This window comes from Vicia villosa, linkage group LG7 (assembly GCF_029867415.1).
Source record: "Vicia villosa cultivar HV-30 ecotype Madison, WI linkage group LG7, Vvil1.0, whole genome shotgun sequence".
NCBI lineage: Eukaryota > Viridiplantae > Streptophyta > Magnoliopsida > Fabales > Fabaceae > Vicia > Vicia villosa.
Window position 1 is genome coordinate 57,396,836 of NC_081186.1, and position 6,000 is coordinate 57,402,835.

Below are 6,000 nucleotides of genomic sequence, written 5' to 3' on the forward strand. Positions count from 1 at the left end.
ATACTATCCATTCCAAACAAAACTCAATTTTAAAGAATTGTAATTTAATGGATATGTAAGTCTTTAAGACGAGGAAGTAGTTAATTTTGAGTAGCATGAAATATATCACAATACTGTTCTTGTATGTGTTATATCTCAAAATAGATGCGCTATTTTATATGCTATCTTCCATTTCTCTAACAGCCGCCTCACATCAATACAAGTGTGTTATTCGCTGTATAGCCATATATATATATATATATATATATATATATATATATATATATATATATATATATATATATATATATATATATATATATATATATATATATATATATATATATATGAGTTTTCGCAGTGCGGTTGAGCAGTTTTGACGATAAAAATCATCTGAACCGCAAGAGAAAAAACGTGTGGTTCAGTTTGATTTGGTTGACTTTTAAAAATAAAATCGAACAAAACCAAATCAAACTAATGCATTTTGGATTAGTTTGGTTTTTTACAAAAACTTTATTGAGTCATAAATACACATACAGAGTAAAATATAATTTTTTGTTTTATCATTCATACATTTCTATAAAAAAAGTTTATAATTGTCAAAAATAAGTTTCAAATTTGATACATAAAATTGCATCTTACACATTTATCTTAAGTCTAAAGAATGATATACATGAAATTGCATTCTTAAATAAATATCATACACATAATACGATAAATTATATTTTGTCAAAAATAGTATTTACAAATGAATAATATTTTATTTTTTGTTGATATGTAAATTAAAATAAATATCATACAAAGAATATGATCAAATATACATACAATATTTGCTGATTTGTCTAAACAATTAAAGATATATATATATATATATATATATATATATATATATATATATATATATATATATATATATATATATATATATATATATATATATATATATATATATATATATATATATATATATTAGTTAGTAAGATTTTGTAACTTAATGCAGTTTGGTTTGGTTTGGTTTTCAAAATACAAACCACAAACCAAACCGCGCGGTTCTATTAGAAAATGACTCAAACACATTCGAACCAAATGCAATTTTTTGTGGTTTCGGTTTGGTTCGATTCGATTTTGCGATTTTCTATTGGACTAGTTTGATTTTGAACACCCATATTATGTATGAGTATGTTAAGCAATGTTTTGACCATGCTAGGAAGTTAGTTAGGTGAATAATTAACTTTGAGTTAGTTACAGCCATCTTAAGGGCTCAAGTATATAAGAGTGAATACTCTTGCAATGGAGATTAATACACTTGAATATATAGAGCAAGAAAAAGCTTGCATAATGTCGATGAACCTCTCTTTCTTTTCTTCATGAAAAATGAATCATTCTAACATGATATCATACGCCTAAGAGGGACCTTAATTCACTACATCATCTTCAACCTTTTGCATGTCACCATAGTTAAAGATTTTCAAGCTTCAAGGAAGCTACATTACAAATGCATTCTTGAGGTTTTAGAGAAACCGTAACTATTTGGTGAGTCTTTTTTGGCTCCGGAGATACTGTGACATATCTCATGTTCGTGCTACCAACCAAGCTTCAAAGAAGCTAATCACCTTGTGCTTAATTAAATTCAAGTTTCACTTCGAGTTTCCAGAGAAACATCAATGGGAGATCGTGTTCAAACTCCAAGAGAATCTCCACAAGTCGTGCAAACTTCATTAGTTTCAATGAATCAACTCGCATTTTCAGGTACCGCGAACACCTTTGCAGCAAAATTGTCCATTAAACTTCAAGAAAACAATTTCTTTCTTTGGAATCAACAAGTTGAGGGAGTAATTCTCTCACACAAGCTCCACCAAGTGATTGTTAATTCACAAATCCCACCTATGTTCAAGACTAAACATGATAGAGTTGCCAATATTATCACTAAAAACTATGAAGCCTGAATCATGTAAGATCAGGCCATATTCACATGGTCGCTATCGATAATTTCTAAAGTTGTTCTACCACAACTGATATCTTACAAACATGCTAATGAGAATTGGGACAAGGTGCTGTTTACGGTGATTTCCGGTAAACAACCGCTAGTCTTCCAAACTATAATAAATATGATTTGGTTACTTGCAGGATCGACTAGATTGATCCTAGGACACATAGTCAAGAAGATTGTTATCAATGTTTGTTCGAACCATATTCATTATTTGTCTTCTTCAATAAGCGTTGTTCGATTAACAGAACAAATAGTCTTGACAATCACTTTGTTACATATAAATGTGACTTCATCGAAGTGACATGACATAAAAAATTAAAAGGACAATTGAAACGTAAAGAATCTTAAACTGTAGAAATATAAAAGACTTTGAAAGTAAATAGCATGAAAGTAATTCGAAAGTAAATGACGTTAAAGTAAAGATGCAGAAACGTAAATGACAAGAAGTAAACGAAATGCAGTAATTCTGAAAGATAAAAACAAAAAGATAATACACATGTATTAAAATGGTGGTGTCATACGTACATTTTCTCAGCGAACTCTTTCTCTTAACGCTTGATACTTGAGTAAATATGTGAGTGATTTGTACAAAATGAACACACATAATCCTAACACTAAGACTCCTATTTATACTAGTTTCGACCTTAACGGTCCTATACTAATCTGCTGCCACGTTTCTCATCAGAACTTCCAGCGAAGCCATCTGTTGTTGAACGGTTACGAAACCGTCTTCGAATTTCAAATCTTCCCGCCTGAGTCCATCTTCGACGCGTGGCAGTGTATTAAACAAACACTACTAAAAAACACGCTAAGTAGTAATACTTGAATACATATTCTATGAATTTTGTCTAAGTCCCGAAGACATATGCTTTCATTAATCTTTCAGCGTTTACTTATCTTCATTGAACTTAGAAGTCTTTATTTTTCGAAGCATGACCATCAGTAGCCATTTTTTTACTTTTTAAGGGATGGCCATCAGTAACCATCTTTCCTTCGATTCTCAACTCCTTCGAAGGATAAACAACATAAAACGAAATCTTCAGCTAACAGGTGCATATGCACTTCAACTCTCAAATGAGCACTCAAGTGCATCAGCTTCGCTCAGAACTGAAAACTAGCAAGAAAGGTACTAAGACTATCTTTGAATATGTTCTACGAATTCGAGCTATTGTAGACTCTCTTCTTACAATTGGAGATCCAATCTCAGAGAGGGATACAATTTTTTGCAATGTTACAAGGGCTACAAGAGAAGTATAATCCCTTTTGTCATACCCTAATTTTCACCCCTAAGATCCCACCTCATTTGCATCTTTGCACTACATCAAGATCACATACTTAGTTGTCTTATAACCCTCTTATCTTTGGGTTTGCTTTTGTAGATATCATCAAGCACCCCTTTGTCTATCTTTTAATTATGTGTTTATATGTTTTACGCCTTATTAACCATAATGAAAATATAAAAATATGCCTTGTTGCTTTTGTTTCTTTTGCAAGGTAGGGTTTTGAATCAAGAGCATCAAGTGATGTTTCCTCAGCTAGGGTTTTAAGTTTCTCAAGTTAAAGTATGGTCAACCATGGATCCCCAAAGGCTATTTTATCAAGGTTTTAACCCATAATTCTTTGCAAGCATCATTCAACATGATTTGATCAAAATAGTTCAAGGATTGGTTGCTTATTTCTCAAGAAACTTCAATGTTCATGTGTTTATTTTCATGCCTTCATCAACAAGTTTCCTCAAGTTTTTTATACAATTTTAATCAAAGTTCAATGAAGAATTCATCATGTGGAATTCATATGATCATCAATGTGCCTTGGATTGTAAGAAAAAGCTCATAGTTGCAAGATTGTTCAAAGTGGTTTGACCTAAAAAGTCAATTTTTCAAGCTTAAGTTCAAAATATCATAACTCCTTTATTTTCAACATTTTTGAGTGATTATTTGGGAAGATGACTCTTATTGATATTCCCTACAAGTTCTCTTTACAACTCAAGAGCCAATTTTGCTCAGAAGGTCATGAAAGTTTGGAGACATTATAGACCATTTTGGACTTAGAAATTTTTTTCCTCTAATTATAGGTCATGGTGCAAACTTTACAAGGACAAATCTTTTTGCTCAAGTTTCCAAATGGAACCTTTTTTCTTGCATTACACTCTATGGTATGATGTGATCATTTAGAAAAAAGAATGGAAAACAATGGTCAAGTGTACACAATTTCACATTGGTTTGAACGTGGCTGCACAGAAGTGAAAATTGCTCATGGAACCAAAATTGGAAATAAAAAATTCTCAAGTTTTAAGCCAAATTTTGCACGTGGTGTACACCTGATGTGTTAAGTGATGAGTACTGAACAAAAATGACCTGAAATTAGAAAGAATGGGCTACATTTTGGTGACTTTGCAAGCAAGAATGATCACACATTTGGTGCACATGTCATTGTTTGTCAAACTCCGGTGACAACTCACCGGAGAAGATGGCCGAAGAGGATGAAATGGTGGTTTGCGTGTGTTTTTGTGGTTCAGCCAATCTCAAATTGCCAAGCGTTATAATTTGACTGGTTCGTTCAAATTGGTTCCAGCGTGTTATTTAAATGAAGACCTATTGTGTTTCCTCTCATCTGTACCATCTTATGCGCTTACCTGGCTTAATTGACTCAAATCTAGTGGTTGCGGCATTTTCTTCTTATTTTCTTTATTTTATTGTCATTTTTATTTTGTTTTGATTTTCTAAAATTCATATTAAAATGATTTTACTCCCAAAAAATTCCTTGCCCCCACATTTCATAGTCAAGCCACTCAAGCATCTCTTTTGCATAATGATCATCCAATGCTCACATGCACGTACCAAAACAGGCAAGTCTAAACCTAAGATTTTCCTAGCTCACACTAAACCAAGTACAATTAAACAAGAATTGTCCCAAGCTCATTGGTTTGAAGCCTTGAAGGTTGAATATGATTCACTTATGAGCAAAGGCACATGGGAACTCACCTCTCTACCTCCAAATCAAAAAACAATTGGGTGCAACTGGGTTTTCAAGGTCAAAGAAAACCCAAATGATAGTGTAAACAAGTATAAGTCAAGGTTAGTAGAAAAAGGATTTCATTAACAACATGGCTTTGATTTTCATGAAACATTATCACCAATTGTTAGGCCCGCTAGCCATTACTTACAAGTAGGAAATCTAACAAGTTAACATCAATAATGCATTCCTCAATGGAGATTTGCAAGAGGAGGTGTACATGCAAAACCTCTCGGATTCATGGACTTAACTCCAGATTCTAGTTTGCAAGCTCCAAAAAGCAATTTATAGACTCCAGCAAACTCCACGTGCATGGTATGAAAAATTACATGAGGCACTAATTCAATTTGGAGTTTTGTCTATCATAAGCGACCATTCTCTTTTTGTCTATTATAATCACTATGTTACTATGTATTCACAAATCTATGTGGCTGACATTCTCATAACATGATCCTCATCCAAACTAATATATGAGCTCGTCAACAAACTCCACTCCAAATTTTCACTCGACAAGCTAGGTGTTCTTAAATAATTCCTAGGTATTAAAGTTCATCAACGAACCAAATACACACTTCTAATTACACAAACCAAGTACATAAGACTTACTCTCCAAGGTGAATATTCCCGAGGCAAAGGGTGTAGCCACTCCAATGTCTAGTCAATCTAAACTCAGTAAACATGGCATGAATTTTATTTCATATCCTCTTATGTATCGTTCCGTAGTTGGTGCCTTGAATTACTTAACTCTCACATGAACTGATATATCTTTCTTAGTTAACAAAGCATATCAATTCATGTCCAAGCCACTGGAAACATACTAGGCTTCAATTAAGCGAATTCTTCGTTACCTAAGTGGCACAACAACACATGGATTGTTACTTGCACCAGACACGCATCTTTCGAAGTCTTCTCTCCGTGCATATAGTGACTCTGATTGAGCAAGAGACCCTGATGATTGTCGCTTAACCTCTAGTTTATGTATTTTGTTTGGCCCCAATCTTGTAGCTTGGAGATCG